The following is a 10,029-nucleotide window of genomic DNA, read 5'->3' as shown; positions in this document are numbered from 1 at the left end:
TTAATTTCATCCTCCGTGAATTCAGCCATGAGAAGTGCATTCATATCGGCTGTGACACCGGGTTGCACTGCATCGAGAAGTTGCTGCAGGCGTCCCTCGTCATTCTCGGCACCGGACTTGAAAAGCTGCGAAAAGTGGTTAGCAATAAACTATTTTTTCTCCTCCTCCTCCACTACCCAACCTCCATCTTCCTTCTCTAAATCACTTATTCTATTCCTTCTTCTTCTAGCCGAGCACGCGTTATGAAAATAAGTGGTGTTGCGGTCTCCATATTGCAGCCAGTTTACATGTGCTCTTTGTCTCCAATAGATATCAATTTGCTCCTCCAAGCGATCCACTTTGAAACTCCACACCGCCTCCTTCTGAACCGACTCATCACTGATCGGTTGTTTTCTCCACTTCCCTGATTCTTTTTTCGCCTTTCTAACACGTTTCTCCAAATCTCCCAGAACGTTCATACTCCATTCCTTTAGACTGGTCGCCACCCCCCTTAGGCTCTCCCTCAAGCTACTCTCATTTTCAGGCCTTAAACCCCAAGCATCCTCCACCACCTTCCGACAACCATCCTCTTTTAACCAGCTCGCCTCAAATTTGAACCCACCACCTCCACCCCTACTCCTTGAAGTTAACCCTACTTCCCCGAAGGGCCATACTGGCAACTTTTGGAACAAAAAAACTCAGTTGATTTTTTCGCAACGAACGGACCAGATGCACCCCGTTTCACCCAAAATTCTTGTTTCTTGTGTTATCGAAGTTTCGGTTTCCAGCGGTGTCGGTATTTTTACTGCTCGCCTACCTTGGGATGCCCCAAGATAGGAGATGGTTGGGAGCAGATCGCCAAATCTGGAACTTGAAGGTAAACGCAAGAACACAAGACACAAATTTAGACAGGTTCGGGCCGCCGGAATAGCGTAATACCCTACGTCTTGTGTGGTGGTTTGATATATTGCGCCCTGCGCTGGGGTGTTGTGCTCTGTTGAGCTATCTGTTGGTTCATCTTCTGCCGATCTAAGTACCCGACCCTCCTTTATATAGTCTAGTGGGTGGAATTCTAGTCGGTTTACAAAGTAGAGTCCTAGGAGGATTATAGAGGAGTTCTAGTTGGAGTCCAGTTTCTTCCTCCCTTGTGTGTATCCGGAACCTTCCTCACATCTATGCGGTGTGCACAGTCCCGTGGGCCCGGATCTGATAAGCCCCCCGAGCTCTTCGTAGCCGAGTACTGCAGGCGTCGAGTACTTCTGAAGTTGGCTTCGAGTACTTCGAGTGCTCCGTTGAGTGCTTCGAGTGATCTTCCGAGTACTTCCGGCTGCATCGAGGCTGTGAGGTGCTCAAGCCCCGAAAGTCTTTTTTTATATTTTGTGCAATGAACTCGCGCTCCATATGGAGTAGCCCTCGAGCCTTAGGTTGAATCGCAGAATTAGGCTGAGGGTCAAATTAGCCTTCAGTCTTCTAGTCTTTTATCTTCCAAAAATTTGAAAAATAAGATGTCGATGACACGTGTCCCGCAGCCCCCGAGCCTTGAATCCAAATTCCAAGATTTGGAATTAAGGATCCGAAAGTCGTGGCATGCAGTGTAGAATTTTTCTTGCCTCCGGTCTTCACATGAGTCAACATCGAGTAGTTTTGTGGCATCCAGCCCCCGAGCCTGCGAGCCAGGCAAGCAATGGAAGACACGTCGAGTAGTTTTGGTGTCCAGCCCCCGAGCCTGAGAGCAGGACGTGCCAGCAGCACGCTCCAGGTCTGATCTCCTGTGAAACAAACATAAAAATATGTTGTAAAATGATATACATGATATCAAGTTGGGAGTGAGTCCCTGCATTGCAGAAAATGCTTGTAAAAGAACGGGAGAAAATCCCAGCATTAAAGAATGCATAAAATATTTTGTTTCATTTCTTGCGGTCATGTAATTTCCCCGAGCAGTTAGCCTATTAAGTGTAAGCACCTGATCCCTAATAGCCGTAGCCCATAGCGCAGGGAACGTGGCCACATGCACGCGTAGGAACATAGACATACAGAAGAGTCGAGGTTGGCGTGTGCTCCGCGAGTACTTTAGCAACCATTGATAGAAGACAAAGAAAACAGAGAAGAAGTCGACAAGCCGACAAATAGATGCGCGGCGCGCATAAAGCACTCGCTGAGAGTGCGGGTTGCGGACAATAAAGTCGGCAAAAGTGCGGGTTGCGCACGAGAAAAGTCGGCAAGAGTGCGGGTTGCGCACAAAGCAGTCGATTACGGTGTAGCCCTCGAGCGTAGGTTCGGTCAAGAGGCGTACACTAAAAAAGCAGTCGATCTTGTGAAAAACAAGTCAAAAAAGGTATAAGTGACTTAGCTTGATTGATGCCGACTAGTCGGAGTTGAATCTGACTAGTTATTGATGGTGGGAGGCCAACTCTCGACTAGTTTTCTTGTCGAGAAAAGTAGTCGAAGTAGTTGTTGATGAATCGCAGTAGTCGATGACGGGTCGAAGTAGTCGACGACGAGTCGTCGAGTGCTTTCGCGGCACAAGCTGGAGTCGAGTCACGTAGACGAGATTGATGGCGGCATGTCGACGTCGCAGCACGAGCCCAAGTTAGGAGCTATATGAATAAGCTCCGATCCTTGCATGCATGTCCAAAACATACCCATTAGCCAATAGAAATAATTAGGAATATATGATATCCTAATTATATCCTAGAAGGGAAATAATTGGAAATTTAAAAAGAAAGCAAAAGCTTCCCGTGTGAATAGATTTCGGTTGCATGGTGCTGCAGCTTTCCGTGGATGTGGCTGTTCAAATCCCGAAGTCCCCTCCGAGGTGATAGCTTCCAAGATAATTATCGCACCATAGCCTCCAAACAGATCAGATCAGGACTCAGGCGATAGCCTCTAATCCGATTCTGACCAGAACTCGTCAGGTACCGAGTTGATGCGAGCCGGTACCCGGCGATTCAGATGCAAAACTATGTAACCCTTCCAATCAGGTGCGGCCGTGCGGGATCCTTCCTCCGGCAGTGCTTCAGCATGCACCACCGATTAGCCCAACGCCAACCTCCATGATGGATCAGATCAGGTTGGGACTCGATGGAGGGGCGGGTTATGATGCCGTTCGATGGTTTACCATCGCTTTGCACCGAGTAAATGGATCTCGATGATGAGGTCCTTCAAGCTCTCCCAATGATCGCGACGATCGGCCCCACGGTGGGCGCCAACTGTCGGTATTTTTACCGCTCGCCTACTTTGTGATGCCCCAAGATAGGAGATGGTTGGGAGCAGATCGCCGAATCTGGAACTTGAAGGTAAACGTAAGGACATAAGACACAAATTTAGACAGGTTCGGGCCCTCGGAATAGCGTAATACCCTACGTTCTGTGTGGTGGTTTGATATATTGCGCCCTGCGCTGGGGTGTTGTGCTCTGTTGAGCTATCTGTTGGTTCATCTTCTACCGATCTAGGTACCCGACCCTCCTTTATATAGTCCAGGGGGTGGAATTCTAGTCGGTTTACAAAGTAGGAGTCCTAGGAGGATTACAAAGTAGAGTCCTAGGAGGATTACAGAGGAGTTCTAGTTGGAGTCCAGTTTCTTCCTCCCTTGTGTGTATCCGGAACCTTCCTCACATCTATGCGGTGTGCACAGTCCCGTGGGCCCGGGTCTGACAGGCGGTACAACGGTGCGAAACTCACCCGGGAGGGCCGTTCTCGCCACTTTTGGAAAAAAAAACTCAGTTGAATTTTTTGTAACGAATGCACCCAATCCACCCCGTTTGACCCAAAACTCAAGTTCCTATAGTACAATGGCGCGAAACTCGCCTGGGAGGGCCGTTTTGGCAACTTTTGGAACAAAAAACTTGCAGTTCAATTTTTCTCAATGAAAGCACCCAATCAACCCCGTTTGACGAAAAATGCTTGTTTGGTGTGTTTTCGCAGTTTCGGTATCCAATTGTACAACGACCCGAAACTCACCCGGTAGGGCCATTCTGGCAACATTTGGAACAAAAACCATGGTTCAACTTTTCGCAACGAACACAACAAAAAACTTGGTTGAATTTTTCACAACGAACGCACCTGATGCACCCTGTTTCATCCAAAATTCTTGTTTGTTGTGTTTTTGAAGTTTCTGTTTTCGTCGGTACAACAGTGCGAAACTCGCACAGGAGGGCCGTTCTTGCCACTTTTGGAACAAAAACTCAGTTGAATTTTTCGCAACGAATGCACCCAATCTACCCCATTTGACCCAAAACTCAAGTTCCTATAGTACAATGGCGTGAAACTCGCCCGTGAGGGCCGTTTTAGCAACTTTTGGAACAAAAAATTTGTAGTTGAATTTTTGTCAATGAATGCACCCAATCCACCCCGTTTGACGAAAAATGCATGATTGGTGTGTTTTCGTATTTTTGGTTTCCAATTGTACAATGGCGCGAAACTCACCCGGTAGGTCCGTTCTGACAACTTTTGGAACAAAAAACATGGTCAACGAACGCACCAGATGCACCATTTCACCCAAAATTCTTGTTTGTTGTGTTTTTGAAGTTTCTGTTTTTGGCAGTACAACTGTACGAAACTCGCTCGATAGGGCCGTTCTCGCCACTTTTGGAACAAAAAACTCTCGCAACGAACGCACCCGATCCACCCTATTTGACCCAAAACTTTGGTGTGTTTTCACAGTTTTGGTTTACAATTGTACAACGGTGCGAAACTCGACTGGGGGCACCGTTCTGGCACGTTTTGGAACAAGAACTCGTTTGAATTTTTCACAACGAACGCACCCAATCCACCCCGTTTGACCAAAACTTTGGTGTGTGTTCACAGTTTCGCTTTACAATAGTAAACGGCGCGAAACTCGCCCGGGAGGGCCGTACTGGCAACTTTTGGAACAAAAAACTCAATTGGATTTTTCGCAACGAACGCACCAGATGCACCCCGTTTCACCCAAAATTCTTGTTTCTTGTGTTATCGAAGTTTCCGTTTCCGGCGGTACAACGGTGCAAAACTCGCCCGGGAGGGCCATTCTCGCCACTTTTGGAACAAAAAACATAGTTGAATTTTTCGCAACGAATGCACCCAATCCACCTCGTTTGACCCAAAACTCAAGTTCCTATTATATAATGGCGCGAAACTCGCTCGGGAGGGTCGTTTTGGCAACTTTTGGAACAAAAAACTTGGAGTTCAATTTTTTTCTCAATGAAATAACCCAATCAACCCCGTTTGACAAAAAAACACGCAGTTTTGGTATCCAATAATACAACGGCACAAAACTCACCCGGTAGGGCCGTTCTGGCAACGTTTGGAACAAAAAACATGGTTAAATTTTTCGCAACGCACACAACAAAAAACTCGGTTGAATTTTTCGCAACGAACGCACCAAATGCACCTCGTTTCACCCAAAATTCTTGTTTCTTGTGTTATCGAAGTTTCTATTTTCGACTGTACAACGGTGCGAAACTTGCCCGAGAGGGCCGTACTGGCAACTTTTGGAACAAATAACTCAGTTGAATTTTTCGCAATGAGCATACCAGATGCACCCCGTTTCACCAAAAATTCTTGTTTCTTGTGTTATTGAAGTTTCGGTTTCCGGCAGTACAACTGTGCGAAACTTACCCGGAAGGGCTGTTCTCGCCACTTTTGGAACAAAAAACTCAACGAACGCACCCAATCCACCCAGTTTGACCCAAAACTCAAGTTCATATTATACATTGGCGCGAAACTCGCCCAGGAGGGCCGTTTTGGTAACTTTTGGAACAAAAAACTTGCAGTTCAATTTTGCTCAATGAAAGCACCCAATCTACCCCGTTTGACGAAAAATGCATGTTTGGTGTGTTTTCGTAGTTTCGGTATCCAATTGTACAACGACGCGAAACTCACCCGGTTGGGCCGTTCTGGCAATGTTTGGAACAAAAAAACATGGTTAAATTTTTCGCAATGCACACGACAAAAAACTTGGTTGAATTTTATGCAACGAATGCACCAGATGCACCATGTTTCACCCAAAATTCTTGTTTCTTGTGTCATCAAAGTTTCTATTTTCGGCGGTACAACGGTGCGAAACTCGCCCGGTAGGGCCGTACTGGCAACTTTTGGAACAAAAAACTCAGTTGAATTTTTCGCAACGAACGCACCAGATGCACCCCGTTTCACCCAAAATTCTTGTTTCTTGTGTTATCGAAGTTTCCATTTCCGGCGGTACAACGGTGCAAAACTCGCCCGGGAGGGCCATTCTCGCCACTTTTGGAACAAAAAACATAGTTGAATTTTTCGCAATGAATGCACCCAATCCACCTCGTTTGACCCAAAACTCAAGTTCCTATTATATAATGGCGCGAAACTCGGGAGGGAGGGTCGTTTTGGCAACTTTTGGAACAAAAAACTTGGAGTTCAATTTTTTTCTCAATGAAATAACCCAATCAACCCCGTTTGACAAAAAACACGCAGTTTTGGTATCCAATAATACAACGGCACAAAACTCACCCGGTAGGGCCGTTCTGGCAACGTTTGGAACAAAAAAACATGGTTAAATTTTTTGCAACGCACACAACAAAAAACTCGGTTGAATTTTTCGCAACGAACGCACCAAATGCACCTCGTTTCACCCAAAATTCTTGTTTCTTGTGTTATCGAAGTTTCTATTTTCGACTGTACAACGGTGCGAAACTTGCCCGAGAGGGCCGTACTGGCAACTTTTGGAACAAATAACTCAGTTGAATTTTTCGCAACAAATGCACCCAATCCACCCCGTTTGACCTAAAACTCAAGTACCTATTATACAATGGCGCGAAAGTCGCCAGGGAGGGCCGTTTTGGCAACTTTTGGAACAAAAAACTTGTAGTTCAATTTTTCTTAATGAAAGTACTCAATCAACCCCGTTTGATGAAAAACAAATGTTTGGTGTGTTTTTGCAGTTTTGGTTTCCAATTGTACAACGGCGCGAAACTCACCTGGTAGGGCCGTTCTAGCAATGTTTGGAACAAAAAACATGGTTGAATTTTTCGTAACGCACACAACAAAAAACTTGGTTGAATTTTTCACAAAGAACGCACCAGATGCACCTCGTTTCACCCAAAATTCTTGTTTCTTGTGTTATTGAAGTTTCTGTTTTTGGCGGTACAATGGTGCGAAACTCGCCCAGGAGGGCCGTACTGGCAACTTTTGAAACAAAAAACTCAGTTGAATTTTTCGCAACGAACGCACCCAATCCACCCCGTTTGACCAAAACTTTGGTGTGTGTTCACAATTTCGCTTTACAATAGTAAACGGAGTGAAACTCGCCCGGGAGGGCCGTACTGGCAACTTTTGGACCAAAAAATTCTGTTGAATTCTTTGCAATGAACGTACCAGATGTACCCTGTTTCACCAAAAATTCATGTTGTCGGAAAGGTACTCGTCAAAGTCATCAGAATTATAGTCGTTGAGGTTGAGACGCTCTGTGGAGTCATCCTCAGGTTTATGGACTTCGGAGATGCAAACCATGAGGATTTCACGGCAAAGATCTTGAATTTCTTGGTCTTGTTGGCTTGAGGGTGGGTCTAGTGGAGTGCTCTACTGGAATGGAAGATCTGTTGGCTGAGAGCCGAAGGTATTAGAATCTTGCATCTCCTTTAGGTGCACTGTCTATCCTTGCGGCGTTACATATATGACCAAGTTTGGGAGGGAGTCCTGATCGGACTTGAACTTCTTAGTCGAGTTGGATTTGACTTCTTTGTTGTACTGGATCAGGTCATCTAGCTCGTCCTCTGAATCAGAAGAGTACTCAGAGTCAGAATCGGTTAAGCCACCGATTTTAGAATATGTGTGTTTTGGGTGAGCGAGATGCGGGATGCCCATCTCTTCGTGAAAGGGCGTTCTCGTTCATCCAATGTAGCCATGATTGTGTAGGAGTTAGTCCTTCAGGCTCCTTAATCCAGGGTTTGTCAAAAATTGACTTGCTGGATTGTTCTGGAGCTTTGGATTTTCCCTTTTTGAATTTGGCCAGTTCCCAAAGAGCGTCAGCATTCTAGGGTGGATGGGCCATGGCGTCCATGAACAAGTCGACGTTATCTGACCAATCTTCGAGGTCATCGAATGGTTCAAAGTTGTCGAGGTTGTTCATGAATTGGTCGAAATCCTGGTTGAATGAGGAATCGGCTGGTTCAGGAATCCGAATGTGAGCAGGTTTTGGTGAAGGATTTCGAGGTTTCCTGGAGAAAGACAGTCCCATCCGAGCAAGCCGGGGGTTTGTCATTCTAGATCTCCCACGGATTCCTCCTTCCAGTTTCTGCTTCATGTTTTGCAGAGTGCCTTCAGCCATCTTAATGCAGTCGACGAGCTTGGAATCTACTCGATCAATCCCTGAGTATATCACCCGACCATTCCTATGGTGGGTTCAATGCTTTTGGGTTCTGCTGTGATTTAGATGAGCTAACGGCGGATTCTGCAAGTTTGATGCATCCCTCTATTGATCAAGAAACCTGATTTACTCCATCGAGTAGTTCATGGTTGATGATCTTGGGGCGTTTGATTGAGGGCGTCACGTATTTTCCGAGGGCTTCGGAAAAGTGAGGTTTTTCGGAGTTAGAATTTGTATCGAACTCGACTGACCCGAGAAATCGCGTTGGAGTTGACATGTTTTCCGCGTTATCCGAACTGAGTTCAAGTACAACTCTTTTTCCGTCGAGATCTGCGACTTGCAGACATCGGCGGGGTGGAGGGTGGCTTTCGGTTTAGGCGGGTTGGGCGTGACAAGGTGGCTGGAGAAGCCACCCGATCCGTCAGCCGTGCATACCCAGGAACCGAAAACAAAGGTTGTGCCCTCGGGCACGTTGTTGGCGTCGTTTGATCCGGCCATCGAATTCGCCGATGAACTCGCCGAATCCCCTACCTGGCGCGCCAGCTGTCGGTGTTTACTGCCAAGCCTACTCAGGGATACCCTTAGTAGTAAAGTTTGTAGGTATTGATCGACTGCTCTGGAACTCGATGGTGCAAGGAACACAAGGATTTAGACAGGTTCGGGCAGCGAGTTGCGTAATACCCTACATCATGTGTGGTGGTTTGTATTGCCTTAGGTGTTGATGATTCGAGGGGGTACCTGCCCGCCCTTATATATCCGGGGGACAGGGTTACATGGAAAGTCCTAGCCGAGTACAGTTGGAATCCTACTACAACACAATCGGGTAGTTTCATTTGTACTACGGCTAGTTCTACGCTTATACGGGTAGTTACAAGAGAGGTAAGGTACATGCATGAGCTATCCCTTACTCTAGAATATTCTATGCCTATAAGCAGTCCCGCTGCCCCGGGTCTGACAGGTTATCCAATCGATCAATCAATACAACTTTTATCTTTTTACTTTTTCTTGCCCTAGCTTTTCCAATCTATTACTTGTTGTTCCTCCTTCGTCTCTACATCGATTGATTGCATTCTAGGTGCCCTACCAACCCTAGAACAACCTTGCCTGTGCCTGCCCCGACGGGTCTTCCCGGGCTAGCGTTCGTAGGCTTCGTCACCGATCCTGCCGGCAGCGACCGGTCTGACCGCTCCTTGAGACCAGTCTGACCGGTCTGTGCGGCGGCACTGCAATGCGCTCCTCTGCTCGCTGCATGTTCGAGTGCGTCCATGTGTTGGCCGTGATTTGCGTCAACATACTTTTTGGTGACTCCGCTGGGGAAAGAATCAATCGGCTGCCATGGCCGGTAAAATTCCAAAACCTAGTGATGTTGATGCCGCCAACATCAAAAGGCCGACTGTCTAGCAACTTTCGGCTGAACATCAGAAGGCTCTTGATGACATCCAAAAGAATATCATAGAAGAAATGGAGAAGGAGATCCAGAAGCTGGAGGAAGAAGCCATGAAATAGTACATCTCACACTTCTCCATCGACCGTCAAGGGAAGGTCACACCGGATGCCGCCTTCGATGCTTCACAGTTCGAGGTACAATTCGATGAGAATGAACAGTCTGTTCTTACTTCAGAAATAGCTAATGCTGTAGATGATGCTGTTTCTTCTTATGTTAATAATAAGTTGGAATTTATTGGTCAAAATATTCATAATATATTTGATGATCGATTTAGCCGGATAGAATC

Source organism: Panicum virgatum, chromosome 7N, assembly GCF_016808335.1.
Source record: "Panicum virgatum strain AP13 chromosome 7N, P.virgatum_v5, whole genome shotgun sequence".
Classification (NCBI taxonomy): Eukaryota; Viridiplantae; Streptophyta; class Magnoliopsida; order Poales; family Poaceae; genus Panicum; species Panicum virgatum.
This window is presented reverse-complemented; position numbering follows the sequence as displayed.